The 16,753-nt window shown below is 39.4% G+C and overlaps 1 protein-coding gene and 1 long non-coding RNA gene across 3 annotated transcripts in view; both read left to right on the forward strand.

The window, feature by feature from the left end:
- The window catches only part of LOC136981509 (uncharacterized), a 177,235-nt gene that overhangs the window by 87,993 nt on the left and 72,489 nt on the right, over positions 1-16,753 (forward strand). The window lies entirely within an intron of this gene.
- Positions 710-8,651, forward strand: LOC136981501 (uncharacterized). Of its 2 annotated transcripts, none has more exons than XR_010881726.1 (4): positions 710-833; positions 930-985; positions 1,063-1,825; positions 8,466-8,651. It is a non-coding gene; the product is annotated as an uncharacterized lncRNA (long non-coding RNA). The 2 variants fall into 2 exon arrangements; XR_010881725.1 differs by lacking the exon at positions 8,466-8,651 and having other exon boundaries at positions 1,063-1,607; positions 1,669-2,001.

The following is a 16,753-nucleotide window of genomic DNA, read 5'->3' on the forward strand; positions in this document are numbered from 1 at the left end:
AAAAGTTTGTTCCGTTTTTGGCGAGAATCTGAATATGTTGACATTTCGGTAGGGTTCGGTTTAAAATTTCGGAGTTGACCTTCATCGTCACATCGCCTCTCAAAACGTGAACACTTGAAAAAAGTTACCTTAATTATCAATTCATTGATTGAATAACGGGGTATTGAGCTTTAACGTTTTATTTTGCCACCCTGTTTATAGATATACATAATTCTTATATGTGTGTATAAATCAAGTCACAAAACATAAAGGGCATGCCTATAATTATTGGGTTGATTCTTTAACGTGCTGTTCACTTGGAATTTTCCGAATTTTTTTTATGTAACACCTAAATAGGGGCGGTTTCCAATATTAATTCTGCCTGCGAGAAATTTTCCTTGGCAGACGGCCAATATGTCGCATCGCCTTATTTCATCGTGCCAAACGTTCGTTTATTATTTAAAAAGTTTTTATGAAGTTTATTAAATTAAAAAAATGGAAAGACGAGATACGAAAAATTATAATAAACTAACATCTGTCATTCGGACAATTGCGAGACTTTGAAACATCTGTATAACTCTGTGTCGTCATCAGACGACAGGATGACATTATATAACTTCAAAATTGAATTAATAATACGGATGGAGTAGAGTAACGTTAGAAATATTTATTTTTATTCATTCCGAAATAAAATTCGTTATGATTATTTGTACCGTTTTTCTCAAAATAATTGTCGCAGGACCATTTCATATATATGCGAACTAAACCACGATGCCAGATGGTCAAAGGACATCACGTGGTTTCTAGAAAAGTATGGCGAGAAATTTTATGCTAATGTGACAACAGTAATCAATGTAAGTAATGACAAAATAAAGCCATTTATTATAACTATTATAAAGTGTATTATAAATAATATGAAGTTATACGTATATGTCCAACATGCTCTGTAGGTTCTTCGGTACGCTATAAATTTTTTATGGGACGATTGTCGTAACTTGGAATAATGGTATGTCGAGGAATCTTATTAAATTGAGGTGAAGCAATGTGTGTGTGAGTTTTTTGTTTTTTAAAATCTATTTACAGAAATATTATATGCACGAATTAGCGGATATCCCTCTAACGAAGATAATTGGATACGTCGCAGGCAGGAATTCAGTGATCAGTTGTTAATAAATTCATGAATTGTTATACGAATGGATTTATTACATGCACATGTATTTTCTTCTGCATTTAATGCATACGTTGCTTACACGTTACATTTAATGCATGAAATGAACATGCTTAAAGAAAACGCCATTATTTGGCAAAAGAAAGAAATTATGAGCAATTTATTATAACGAAAGTAGGTTATTCAAGTAGACATCCGATTTTAAATTCCAAATTAACAAACATACTTTACGTGATAATAAGCACACAACTGGAAACACAAACACATCTGTCGCGAGCTACAAATGCGCGCTAATTCATATAGAAATTCGCATTAAAATAAACTGAAATAAATTTAAAGTATATAAATTAAGCTAAATGAACACTGCAGAGTTTATCTGAGGAGTTAATTTTTCTGTGTTGCAACATGATCATAGTAGCATTATTGATCAGTTTCATGTTTGACCAGGAAAGCGAAGAAAGTAAGTAATTTCTTATAACGAATTTATTAGTAGAAAAAGTAATATAATAATTTCCTTTCAGGCAACTTTAAAATGATAAAAAGGATCACGATTTTATGCATGGTGTATCTTCCTATTCATTTTTATAATAAATCCATCCACCAAAGCGGTAGATAGAGTACAATTTGTAACACGTTTGATAACATGACTGGTATCCGCCATGCCCGTGCTTAATTCAGGTTTAGTGTTTTAATTTCTCATATTTTTTGCATTAAATGAAAATAATTTTATTTACAGATAACTGTTTTATAAAACTTTCCCATATTTATTTAAATTATATACGATTAAATTGTATTAATGATTTATAATTAAAATCGATTGTTTCTGTGGTAAAGAGACGGAAAGAGTTACAAAAAAAGAAAAAATTATGAAATTCAATTAGGATCGATGTATTAAGCTTATTAATCGTAGTAAATTATCAATCTCTAACATCACTTTTTACAAAATGAACTTTTATGACATTTCGAATTACACAACAGTTTGTTATTTCTACATTTGCAACGATCTGTTGAGCACTTGGTAGTGCAATTGCATGGAGCTTTTGCCGCCTGTCAGTGATTGGGAAGACGCAAATGTTCGTAGTGACTTTTCTTCTGCGCCCACGGATTCCAGCGTGAGCAGTTTCTTGTGCAGAATGGAACATTCACTTCTGGAATACAGTTGTTTGAGAACACCATGTTTTGTTTGTAGCTTGTAGAAATCGCCCTCGACGTTTATGATAATTGCAAGAATGCTTCTTTGATCACCGCGATTTCTGTCAACATCTAGTATACTGACATTATCCCCAACTTTTGCCAGTGGGAATTTTGCATCTAAAGTGTTAAGCAGCTTTGCACCTTGAGCTTGCAAACTAGCATGAGCTACTAACCTCTTCTTCATTATTTCTTGTTTATTGTGACATAGCCTGCAAGTAATTTTCCCTCCGTACCCTTCGTCTGCTTCATTGTTTATTTCACGAATTGCACGGACATCTTTGTTACAGGATCCACAAGAATAGGCTGAACTACACTCTTTTTCACACACTATACAAATCTTTTCGCATTATTATTATTCTCAGGCAATCGGTCTGGACTTTCTGTTAGTTTCACCGTCACGGCAGCAGCTTCATTTCCGGAGTCAGTCCCTTCATTTATAATATCCTCCATTTTTTCACGTGTGCCTTCTTCCGGACTATCTTGCAACAGAACATCGAATTTTGGCCAGAGATTTCGCTCCACTTCGCGAATTGGTCAGCCAAAGTAGCATATAGACTGGTTAATCATTTCAAGTACGTCGAACCTTAGTCACAGCTCTCGGCCAAAGTGCGAAATGGCCAGCCAATTCGGGAATTGGCCAAACTTCGGGCTTTCAAATCAGTACTAGTCTATAGACTGTTTGTGGTAAAGTTTTAGTTTTCTGACAGGTTGTATAACAACATTATGTAACTTATTAAACAGAATAACATAAACATTAGAATAAAGATTTATTAAACAGAATAAATGTTATAATATGTTTGTGGACTAAAAAAAGCACTTTAAAATTTAAAATAAAATGTAGTTATTAAAATTAAAACTTTCAGTCATTTAAATTATATTTCATAATAATTGTGAGTAATGTAACATAGTACTGTACAAATTGAATATTCTAATGAACAATTGTTGATTAATAATCATTTTATTATAAACAATAAATAAAGTTGAAGTAGATATTTCTAATTTTTGTCTACTGTTTAATAAATTTTTATAGATATATTTATTTAATTCTCTGTAAAAATAATTACATTTAGTTTATATGTGTAAGAAAGATCTTAAGTGAAGGAAATTATTTTCTCTCGCAAACACTTTTGAAGGTTTACTTTACGTAATATATGTATAAAGTTTGTGAGGATGGTTTTCTTTCCTCGATCAAATTTTAATTTATGAAAACGTTTGTTCTGAGCTATTTGCAGTTTCTGTAATGCATGTGATTATAGAAAACTAATTACCGTATTTTACGGACTATAAGACGCACTTTTTTCTTCGAAAAATTGCCTACAAAATTCAGGTGTATCTTGTAGTCCGTAGTTGTTGTCTAATAGGTATTTTTTTAAAAAATTGCTTAAAAATTAAGGTGCGTCTTATAGTCAGTAAAATACGGTATATTTTTATTTTAAGAAATATCTCCAAATGTCTTCTCTAATTTTGCATTTCAAAACTAAATAAATTTATCTTCATACTTTATTATAAGAACCATTGACACAGCTTTTCATTTGGAAACCTATTCGGTTAAAACCTTTAATTATATATGCCTTGTCTGTCGAATTTTTACAATTCGGTGCTGAACTTCGAACCATTTTTAAAATATATATATATCTGACAAGAAATCCAACCAATTTAGATCGAAAGAGACAATCAGCTTCGCTCTAGAAACACCGTATACACTGAAAAAGACTCAACAATGCGACTGCCGCGATGAATCATAGTATCGTGTCTTGACCTCATGTTTATAGACCTTGCTATCTGTCAAAGTCTATAAACAGAAGGTCTGAATACGATACCGTGATGTACCGCGGCATTCGCCATATTGGCTTCGTTGAAGTTGTGTGTACTGTTTATAGAGCGAATTTGTCATTTATTTATTTATTTATTTTATCTGAATTAGTTGAATTTCTTGTTATCTATTTTTTAAAAATAGTTTGGTATTTAGCACCGAATTGTAAAAATTCGTCAGCCAAAAGTGAAAGATTGCTTCATTTTCTTTAACTCTTTCCACCCTGTGGGTTCTAGAGGGCTTCTTTCAGCAAGCCCATTATGGGTTCGGCTAAGCCCATAATGGGGCGGCCGGGTGGTGAGAGACGGGACATTTCCGGACGGACCACCCCCCGAAAAATTCCTGGAGAATTATCGAGTCATGCGGATTCTAATTCTAGTCCCCCATAGCGGTAGGCTGCTACCTTGACCGCTTGGCCATCCGGCCGTTTTGTAAGATTGTTTCTTTTTAACACTGACAGATTCAGGAGAGTGATGATTTAAGAGTTAACATAAGTGTCCTGTATACCTTTTAGAAGTTTTTTCTTTTGTATCTACAGATAGTAACGGACGGAATTTACGTTTTGAAATAACGCTAAGTAATCAATTATTTTTAAAATTATTATTTATTTTTAACAGATTTTAATAAGTTTACCAAAAACTTTAATTTTTATAAAGTATAAATTAACTATTTGAAAGTCATTTTCATTAAGATAAAAGTTTGACGTAGATATTTTGACGTAACGCGTAAAGTTTCGTTATTACGTTCGATTTAACCAACAATAGTTTAAAAGTGTTCGATTTTAATTGTCGAAGGCCATTTTGGAATACACGATATTCCCGAAATTCCGATGGTTATTCACTTCAAAGTTCTTTCGAAAATTGAAGAAATGATTAAAAATATTCCTGTATTATTGTAAGTAATTATTTTCATATATAAAAATTCGAAATAGCGGTAAACCATTGAATTTCAAATATCTTGGTATTTTAGAATACAATTTTCATTGGGAATTTAAGATTTGAATTCATTTAGGCCTATAATTGAATTTAAATAATTTACTAAATGTTTAATACGTTAACCACCACCATTGAAAAGAATTTTTGTATCTATGGATGTATATTCTTTTCATATCAGAAATCCGAAATTACTCTTTGAATTGGTTTTTCTTAAATCTTCCTCTTCTTCTTCGACCATAGTCGACTTACGCCATGCACAAAAGACTTGTATCTCTTTCTATCTTTCCCTCACTACTCTACAAACACCACTGTTACACCGTCATTTCTTTTACTTAGGTCTTTGGCTATCTTGTCCTTCTACCTCTTTCTGGGTCTTACCGCAGGTCTTCTTCCCTCCATCTTATCAATTTGGTTATCCAACTTTGGTATTCTGTTTTCTTAAATTTTTTTGGTAAGTTCAAACCATCTCAGTCTAATTCGTTCAACCTTTTTTCGCAGATTTTTCTTTCCTGTTTTTCGTTATTTCTTTATTCCTTGTCTTATTCCTTGTCTGTTCTGGTCTTACTCAACATGCTTCTGCAGTATTTCATTTTTGCTGCCTGTGTCTTTGTCTTCTTTTCCTCCGGATAAACACCTTGTGTACGGCCGATGTCTTTCATGTATGTATGTCTTTCTGTCTTCTCTTCGTGATGTGGTCCATGCTACAGCTGCATAAATTAATATTTTGACAAAAAATAATTGATAGAAAAGCTCCTTACATTTAAGTGGCACTTTTTTTTCTCAGATCAAATCCTCATATTCTGGCAGAAGCCATCCGCTTGGTGTTTTCTTCTACCCATTTCTTTGCTTAACTTTCCATCATTTTATATTTTTGTTTTTAGGTATTTAAAACTGTGAACATCCTGTAATAATTCTCCATACAATTCGATTTCCCTCTCCGCTCTGAGTTCTTGACATCATCACTGTCTTGCTCTTCTCTATGCTTATCTCCATTTACCATTCCTCTAGCTCTCTGTTCCACACATCCAGTTGATATTGTACTTCTGTGTCTCCCATCAGCACTATGTCATCTGCAAATAGCTAATCCTTCGACGTCTCCGCATTAAAGTTCTTTTACATTCTTTATACTTTCAATAATCTTCGTATATCTCTCACGGAAATTATTGCCTCTTCTAACTCTAAATGTCCGGGTACTTGAGGACTTCCTTGTCACTGCCATTCGTATCTACAGTACATCAAAGGTCTTTAGCTGTGAATAAAGGCTTCAATATGGTTTATATAAAACAATCAGCTCTATTTTAAAAAAAATAAAGCGATAGTGATTTGGTTATTATGAATAAGTTTATTTTTTCTTCAGAAATTTTCGAGTTTTCGTACCTTAATTTAATATTTAGCTTTAAGTAATATGCTATTGTAGTATCTTAAAATACTTGGCATAATATTATCCCTGGTTTTTCTTTATCTTCCTCTCAGTGTTAATTTTACAAAATTACAATATCAAATTTTATAGAACATAGAACAGTATTTTTATATTTAGAAATGTTTATCGTATTTAAAGTCGAACTTTAAATATTTGAGAGATGTTGCAATGTGGACATTTCTAGACACTTTTTCCATTGCGATTCTTTCTACCAATCGTAAACGTTTGTTTAATTTGTGGTTTCGCATGAGAAGGACTATTTTATACAGCTTGATCATGCCTGAAAGGAAATTTCTGTATGTAACAATGCAAAAAGCTACAATTCTTAGACACAATTATTTTACTAAAATACAGTAATTCATCGGGAAGGCCGGATGGCCGGGCGGTCCAGGTGGCAGTCTTACTGCTCTAAGTGGACCCGGAATCGAATGTGGAGGGGGCGAAAAATCCCAAGGAATTTTTCGAGGGGTAATCTAACTGGAAATATTGGTCTCTATCCCTCACCAAATTTCGGCCGCCCTATTGTGGGTCTGGCCGATCGCATAATGGGCTTGCCAAAGATGCCCTCTTAATGCCCACAGGATGGAAAGAGTTTAAAAAAGTAGTTTTTTGGAACTCGAACTCAATTCTTTTGACTACCAAACCAACTTTTCACATTAGGAATAATATAAAGTTAGTTATTCCGTTTCCAAACCGCTAAAGATGCCCATATTAATTGTTTAGCGATGAGTTCTTTTTTTACGTCAACCTCGCTCTATCAAGCTTTTACCGATTTTGCTGAAATTATGCGAGATGCTTTGGGAAGGAGAACAAGAAATCAACTGAGCATGGCTAGGCTGCTTCAATTTGTATCCCAAACTTTTATTAACAAATTCATAAAACAAATCGTTTGTACTCCTAAAAGTAGCAATTAACCCAATCTGGCAACGTTGCCACATTATGCACAGGCGTACAGATATCATACACGTTACAGTATGGACGCCTTTCTGTTCGTGTTCCAAAAAAACTTCGACTTTTGGGGAAAAACTTCTTCGAAACAAAGCGTTCGGATTTCAAGTTGTTCGGCTAAAAGAAATATCGAATAGTAGCAGATGAGCTCTGCGTTGCTCGGACGAAAAGTAACGATAGTGAAGATTAAGATTATTAGATTATACCGACCTTACCCGTTTTCACCGTGTGCGAGAATTAGTTTCCCCGTCTTCCGAGACTAATTAGAGAATATTTAGACGGGTCTAAAAATAAGTTCGATTTCTCGCAAAAACGCAAAAAACCGCATCTGAAATAGCGCAGTAGATGCTGAGTTCTTCAAAGTAATCCTTAACTCTCTCCCTCTCCCTCGTGGGGGGATTTTGAAATATCCCCCTTTTTTATTGTACATTATCATGACGAACCCTAACTGTGTACCAAATTTCAACTCCTAACCGTTTGAGCTCTGCTCTTATTATTATCAATCCATCTCGATTATATTAGAACAGAGGTGGGCAAGCAAGAGTTCATTGGGAGCCGAAATGTAGGTTTTGCAAAATGCATGAGAGCCGCAGTTCTGTAGGGGAGAGCGGGGCTACAAGTTCCGTTTTTTAATCAACCTTATATTTTGTTAAGGAAACATAATTCTAGCATAAGTATTAAGAGATTAAAATTTAGTAATATATCTAACTTTGCTATAAATACAGTTTTTGGGGTTGATTTTTTGTAAGTTTTTTTATAATTAATAATACAATACCTAAAGTCGGAAAGTAACAACTTACCCCGGTTCGGGGCTAGTTGTTAACAGGGTGGGGCAAGTTGTTACAAGATCTATGGAAGGTGTAATATGTAAAAAAAACAATAATTTATTTAACTAAGTATGTATTTAAAGACTAATCAATAATATCTTATCAATAATTAGTTGTTTTTCTTAAATTTATTATAAAGAAAACATTTTTACGTTTCAACATTTATAACTTTTACTTAAAGAAAAGGGGAGAAAGGAACATCCTTTCCAAGTTCTTGTATAACACCAGAAGTTGCAGGCAAATTTACAACTCCTGATGACCCTGGCTGATCCAAGATTTGTCTTTCGTCAGTAAAGCTTACATTTAACAAATACTCTGCTAACTTGTTTTCCTGTTCTTCAATAAAGACCAATCTTACTTTTTTGTAGCCAATCGCAGCGTTTTCTACTCCAGATTTCAACTTCTTTACAAATCTATATAACGTCATATGACAAATATCTAATTCTCTGGCAACAGTTTTTATTTTTTAACCATCTTTAATAACTGCATCTGCAGCTCTTTGCATCAACTCCTGAGATACAGAACCCCGTGTTGTTTTTCGAATATAAGTCCGCATACTGCAAAAGGAAAAAAACATTATTTTTACTGCATTACCGGTACAGATGAACTGGGGCAAGTTGTTCCAAGGTCACAACATGCCCCCAAAGAAGGGAACATCTAGCCCCGATAACACATGGGTTCAAAACAGCAACTACTAGATTAGGTTACGAGACATATACAGTTTTAGCGTAGTATATCAAGATACTCGATATATTTTTGAATAAAAATACCAAACAACTAATCGCTAATTATTTAAATTCGCCAGATATACCAAAAATATCAAACACGAAAATATTTACTTATGTGGATCAGCGACGTACAGGCTCTCTTTCCAATGTACCGGACGTCACTGGCCTGATTAAGATAGCTGCCGTCGGTGCGCAGAAACGTTCGATTTCATGACATATTTACTAATTATATATATATTTTTTCCTTGTGGAGCTATTTCAATCGGAACAACTTACCCCGGGAACTTTTAGCCCCGCTCTCCCCTACTTGTTGTGGCGGATAGTATGGTAAGGTGCACGATTTTATTATATAATATAAATATAATATAAAATAAATATGAATTTTCTAATAAACATATTTTCTCAAAATTATAAAAATAGAATTGTAAAAATAATAATAAGAAACAAGAAATTAACACTTTCAGCAAGAGCCGCATGTACTGTACCTCAAAAAGAGCCACATTTGCCCATGTTTGTATTATAAGATTTATTAATTTTTAGAATTAGAATATCGTGTAACATTAATGTGAAGTTAGCGAAATATTTCCTGTGTTTAAAGTAGTAATCGAAAAGAAATTTTCTATTGGTAATCTGTCCCTGACTGTTTGACCTCCCCTACTGATAAATCCACACAATATGTTTTTGATAATTTTTTTTGTCGCTATTTTCCAGGTGAGCACTGAGAACGTACGTACAGGCCCACAATAGCATATTCAAATGGTGAAAGACAAGGCCAGACATATCCAAGATAGATGGCTACCCAAAGAATTCGAGAAATTTTTTGACCGTCTGCATTCAATCTCGGTTTTTTCATAAACGTAAACAGGTGGATTTCCAACTCTTCTATTCGGATAACAATGAATTTGATTTAAAAGCCCTTTTTAGTGAATACAGGATGAAAGTGGGCAACAATGAAAACAATACAGTAGAACCTCGCTTAACGAGCATAATTCGTCCCAGAACATTACTCGTAATGCGAAACACTGGTTAAGCGAAACAATTTTTCCCATAGAAATTAATGTAAAATATGATAATGAAATCCATGCCGAAAAATACTCAAATGCTGTATTTACTTGCATAGAAGACGAGGTTTTTATTCATTTTTCATTGCTTCAAAAACATAGGCCGTCCTATACGAGCGAGCGAAAGATCCTATGCGTTTTTGCAATAATTTTTGTGAACCGTGTATAGTTCATGCTGCCATTATAAGAGTGCTATCGAGGTCAAAGTGAATGTCGCTTTTAAAAAGATGATCCGAAAATAGCTGGTCACTTAGGAATGATTATAAATGTAGTTATTTTATATTTGATAAATTGGTATTTTTAATGAATATTTGCACATTTTGAATCATTAAAAATAAACTTTTTCTGGTCATGCGCATTATAATCTTTTGGCTTTGCTATATGGGTATCAGGTGCATGGAAAAACAATCTTTTAAAGCTGATAGCAGTCATTCAGGAAATATTGCATTTTAAATTCACTCGAGGGATCAGGAGGGATTTGTGGAGAAAGAGTGGAAAAGAGAATTGTAACGAAGCTTCGGAAGGCGAGTCCGAGTAGACAAAAGATGATAGCGTCAAGAAAACATGGTTGTTTGCGTTAATACGTGCATTTCATAATAATTTTTTTGTGATTAAACGAAATAAAATTAGAATTGTATTTGTAGGCTTTGGTCGTTTGCCTCTACAATCCTTTGTCTAGTCGGAGGTAGCTGAGCTCTTGTCGAACACACCTGAACTGTCTCGTGGCAGGTCGAAAAAGGCGCGGAGATCTGACGAAACCTGACGTCATCCTCTCCAGGCCCACTGGTGGCGACTGTAGGCGTTAGCGCCTCAGTACTCCCCCGCGAGTGTTAACGATACTTCAGGTTGAAGCGTACCCGTCGTCCGGAGCGGGTTGTGACGGGTGGTTGGGTCGTCTCGAGGTCTGTTGGTGGTGGGGGTCCCTCTTCCGTGCTGGTTGGGACGGAAGTTGTAGGGTCGGCGACAAAGGCTGGTTTGAGGCGGTCGATAGTAATCGTCACCTCCTTGCCGTTGATGTTAATCCTGAACGTTTTGTCGGAGCGCTGGAGTACTTGGAACGGACCATCGTATGGGGGCTGTAGAGGTTTACGTATGGCATCGTGGCGTACGAAGACGTGGGAGCAGTCGTCGCATCCTGCCCCGGAGATCGGAGACGAAATTGGACGCGTCAACTGTGTTGTCGTTGTTGTTGACAAAGAATTCTCCGGGCAAGCGCAGCGTTTGTCCGTAGACCAGCTCGGCTGCGGTTGCGTTGATGTCGTCCTTGTACGCGGTCCGGACTCCCAAGAGCACGATGGGTAGGTCGTCTGTCCAGCGGTCAGAAGAGTGGCACCTGATCGCTGCCTTGAGTTGCCTGTGGAATCGCTCGATAATTCCGTTGGCGGCTGGGTGAAAGGCGGTGGTGCGGATTCTCGACGTACCTGTCAGCGCTGTGAGTGCTTTGAACAGGTGGGACTCAAATTGTCGTCCCTGATCGGTCGTTAGCCGCTGTGGAACGCCGAAACGAGCGATCCAGCCATCAAAAAGTGTTTTGGCTACGGCGGCAGCTGTGATCTCCGACATGGGAAATGCTTCCGGCCAACGGGAGAAACGGTCGATTGCCGTGAGGCAATATGTGAAGCCGTTGGATGGCGGAAGCGGTCCAACGATGTCAATGTGGACGTGGTCGAATCGCTGATTTGGCGGGGCGAATGATCCAGTCGGTGAGACGGTGTGCCGGGTGATCTTGTTCTTCTGGCACGCAATACAGCTACGCACGAACTTTTTGCAGTCACGCTCGATGTCGGGCCACACGAAGGACTTTTTAACGAGGCGCATGTGGCTCTCACCCCGGGGTGTGACAACCCGTGCAGTGAGGCGATCGCCTGCTGTCGGAAGTCTTTGGTGACAAAGGGACGGGCGTTGAGCGTGGATGTGTCACAGTAGAGTTGTGCCGTGGTGTTCGGAATGGTGATTCGTTTAAGCTGGAGACCTGTATTGGAACGGAGGAGCTGTCCCAGTTCGTCGTCGGACTCTTGGGCGGAGGCGAGTGCCCGGAAGTCGATCGCCTGTGTGATAGGCTCTATTCGAGACAAGGCATCTGTAGGGATGTTGTTTGTACCCTCGACGTGACGGATGTCCGTGGTGAATTGTGATATGAAGTCTAAATAGCGAAACTGTCGGGGTGATGCCCTTTCAGGTTTCTGTTTCAGGGCGAAGGTCAGCGGCTTGTGATCGGTGAATAGAGTGAACTGCCTTCCCTCGAGCATGTGTTTAAATTTCTTGATGGCAGAGTAGGCAGCGTACAGCTCCCGGTCGTATGCGGACCACTTTTTCTGGGGTTCCGATAGTTTCTGGCTGAAAAATGCCAACGGCTGCCAGTGTCCGTCGATCCTCTGCTGTAGGGATGCCCCTACGGCGGTGGATGATGCATCAACCATTAGGGAGAGATGCGCGTTTCGTGACGGGTGGGCTAGGAGTGCGGCACTAGCAACGGCGTTCTTTACGTTGCGGAAAGCGCTGTCGGCATCGGAGGTCCACTCGAGGTGATCTTTCGGACTCGGGTTGCCCTGAAGCAGTTTGTTGAGTTCTGAAGTGATGAGAGCTGCATTGCGTATGAAGCGGCGATAGAAATTGACTAGTCCCAGGAATTGGCGTAGATCGCGGACGGTAGTTGGTCTAGAGAACTCGATAATTGCCTCGACTTTTTGTGGAAGTGGGCGGATTCCTTTTGGGTTGACCAGATACCCGAGGAATTGTACTTCTTGCTTTCCGAATACGCATTTTGATGCGTTGATTACAACACCGTAGTCACGAAGTTTGGTAAATAACTTGCGTAGGTGCTGCAGATGTTCAGTTTCATTCCGGGACGCTATAAGTATGTCGTCGATGAAGACGTAACAAAATTCGAGGTCACGAGTAACTTCGTCCATGAAGCGCTGGAATGTTTGCGCGGCGTTACACAAACCAAAAGACATGAAGTTAAACTCGTATAGTCCAAACGGTGTGGTGACGGCCGTCTTAGGGATATCCTCTGGAGCTATAGGGATGTGGTGGAAAGCACGGACAAGGTCAACGGTTGAGAAGTACCCACAACCGTGAAGAGTGGATGCGAAGTCCTCTATGTGAGGGACAGGATAACGGTCGGGTACAGTTCGTGCGTTGAGTAGACGGTAGTCACCGCAGGGTCGCCACTGGTCGTTCTTCTTTGGGACGAGGTGTAATGGCGATGACCAGCTGCTGGTGGATGGTCGGCAGATCCCTTGAGCGAGCATGAATTCGAACTCGCGCTTAGCCAGAATGTATTTGTCCGGCGCAAGTCGCCGGGGTTTGCAGCGCACTGGTTGTCCAGGCGTCGTGATAATATGATGGACGGTGGAGTGTCGGATGGGTGCGATGGTTGGAGATGGACGTGCTATCTCGGGAAACTCGCTCAGTAGTCGATGATAAGAAGAATTGCCAGCAATAGTTCGTACTGACGGTGAAGTGACGCTGAGGATATGTCCTTGGCTGACCAGTTTCGTTGTCGAGTCGATGAGACGTTTGCTGCGAAGGTCTGGGAGAAGTCCATAATGGGATAAAAAATCGGCACCGATCAATGGTTGTGTGACGTCGGCTACGATGAATCGCCATGTAAAGTTTCGTCGAAGAGAGAAGTCTGGCGTGATTGTTACGTAGCTGTATGTCTTGATTGCTGGGCCGTTCGCTGCGAAGAGTTGATAGTCTTCTGCGCGGCGCTTTGGAAGGCGTGAAGCTGGATAAACGGAGACATCGGTGCCAGTGTCGATTAAGAATGTGACTTTGGACGTACGATCCGTGATGAATAAGCGACAGCTTAAATTTTTGGAATCAGTCGCCGTCTCTACTGACTCCCGTTCTCGTTTCCCATCGAACAAGGTGGTTGGCAGCGTCGGGCATTCGCGCCAAATTTTGCATGGTACCAGCAGACATTGTTCGGGAAGGTGTTAGGTGGGGAGCGTCGACCGAGTCTTCCACGGCTCGAGGAACGGCGGCGAGGTGGAGAGGGGCCATATTGTCGTGACATCTCGGAGATTTGTTTTGAGAGTTCGGAGATTTGCACTTCGAGCGCGGCGATTCTGGGATCGACCGTGGCAGAGGCCGTAGACGTGGCGGAGATATTCGATGTCGAGGGGTACAATTCGCTAAGGCGGTCGGCGATCTTAGCGAGAGATTCGAGTGTGCCCTCGGATACGGTTAGTATCTTCTGTATATCGGTGGGAAGACGGGACAACCAAATACTTCTGAGTAGGTCCTCCGTAACCGTGTGACCTGCGAGAGTTCTTAAGCGTCGAAGGAATTGCGATGGCGTGCGGTCGCCGAGCTCTTCGGTACGTAGAAGCTTTTCGAGACGTTGGGCTTCGGACTGGGACATGCGGTCGATCAGTGCCCGTTTAATTGCTTTGTACTTGTCGGTATTCGGAGGAGTGGCCAAAATGTCCTGAACTTCGGTAGCCATACGTTCCGATAAACTCGCGACTACGTGGCTGTATTTTGTTTCGTCGTGGGATATATTAGCGAGGACGAATTGGCTCTCCAACTGGGCGAACCAGAGTGCTGGGTTCTCGGACCAAAATGGCGGCGGCTTGACGGCCACGTGGCCGACCACGGGTTCGCTCATTTTGTCACGTACCTGGTAAAATATTTGTTCTCCAAGCGAAATTGTGAATTCGATGAGTTTTAATGTCCGGCTCACCAATGTAGGCTTTGGTCGTTTGCCACTACAATCCTTTGTCTAGTCGGAGGTAGCTGAGCTCTTGTCGAACACACCTGAACTGTCTCGTGGCAGGTCGAAAAAGGCGCGGAGATCTGACGAAACCTGACGTCATCCTCTCCAGGCCCACTGGTGGCGACTGTAGGCGTTAGCGCCTCATATTAATAAATCTAATTTTTTTATTTTGATCTTTAAAGTCACACCTTGTCCTATATACGAGATCGTCTTATACGCGAGTAAATACGGTATTTTACGTATAACGTTTATTCAAAGAAAATTATACAATATACCTTGTTAAGGAACGTAAATTATCATCATTTTTTCTTCTAGCAAGGAATGAACCAACCTGGAATGCGAATTAAATTTGTAGAAAACAAATAAATCACAGATAATAGCATGATGAAGCATGCGGACAATCTGGGACTTCCCCTCTCCTCACCACTCGTTATGGGAAACTTCGCTCGTTAAGCGAATCAATTTTTTAAAACTTGATTTGCTCTTTATGCGAAACACTCGTTATGAGAGGTGCTCGTTAAGAGAGGTTCAACTCTATATATACTCGTATTTAAAGAATTCTTTAGAATTATTGAAACTGGAGAAAAATAAATTATTTGATTTTTATGTTGAAACAAAGGATAATTGGTTAATTTGTATGCTCGAAACAATGCATACTTCGACAGAAATTTGACGTCATCACTGCAGTATTACATTAATCAAACGAAACATATGACGCGACGCTTTGAAATAACCCAATTTTCGATCATTGCCATTTTAATTTCTTATAATTTAATTTTTTAGTAATTTTAAAACTACATCTCGAAATAATTGAATTTTTTAAAACTATAATTGAACTAGTAGTCCAGGATGCCCCATAGTGGGCGTTCTAGTCATTCCATGGTATAAATAATAAATTCATATCAATGGGAAATTTTTTCCCTTTACCGTTGGGGGAATTTCCATCCCCACGGGGGAGGAGAACCATGTTCTTATAGATTATATCTTATTTTAGAGGTAGAAGATTGTCCCAGAGGCAATCCGCTACCCCTACCGCCCAACCAACCCCAGAAGAAGTCCTTGACCCATCAGTATAAATATTGAGCTCTTTTGGGGGGCTTGCCCCCTCAAAGAAGAAGTCTACAATAGAAAGCATGGCAGGATGGTTGGAATGACGGTTAAAGATTCGGTTGATGTCCTTATCTTTAAGGTTGTTCCACACCACCTGAAGGGGGGAGGAAGATCATCGCAGAAGATGGAATAATTTGCTACCCCAGGGAGAAGAGCCCTGAGGAGGTGGAACCTCCAGTAAATACCCTTAATAACGAGGTCAACAAGGGTGAGCCCCGCGATAACCATAAGGGTGTTTGTAGATGTAGTCCTATTGCCCTTAGCAATAGCAAGTGCAGCTGCCATTGGAAAGATAGAAGCTTTCTTCTTGTGTGGACCCTGGTGATCGCCCTGCCCCAGACCTCACATCCATAGGTGATCATGGGAGCAATAGCATAGATATAAAGAACCGTGATGGCCTTAGGGCTGAGACCCTAGGTGTTACGCGAAATGGAGGAGGGCATGCACAGCATTAATCACCTTGCCATATATGTAGTGGATATGTGGAGTCCAGTTAAGTTTGTTATCAAGGATAGTCCCAAGGTACTTTATTGTATGGTCACAGTTGATTTGGGTCCCCATGATCTTTATAGTGGGGTTTTGGTAGGGGGATTCTTCCTAGGGAAGACAATGCTGTTGCATTTGTTCGGGTTAATTACCAGCTTATTCTTATTGCACCATGTAGTGAGAGCCTTTAAAAGGTTGTTCATGTGGGCTTGGAGTACCTTTTGATTAGCAGGGGCCATGAGAATAACCATATCATCAGCATACCCCTGTATGGTGGTTTGAAGCTCAGTGGGGGATGCCTTGGACACCTTACAGATGGTGTTATAGAGGTTATTCCAGGAAGGGGGCCGGACTTAGA

Source organism: Centruroides vittatus, unplaced genomic scaffold (genome assembly GCF_030686945.1).
Source record: "Centruroides vittatus isolate TY-2023 unplaced genomic scaffold, ASM3068694v2 contig_766, whole genome shotgun sequence".
NCBI classification, from domain to species: Eukaryota; Metazoa; Arthropoda; class Arachnida; order Scorpiones; family Buthidae; genus Centruroides; species Centruroides vittatus.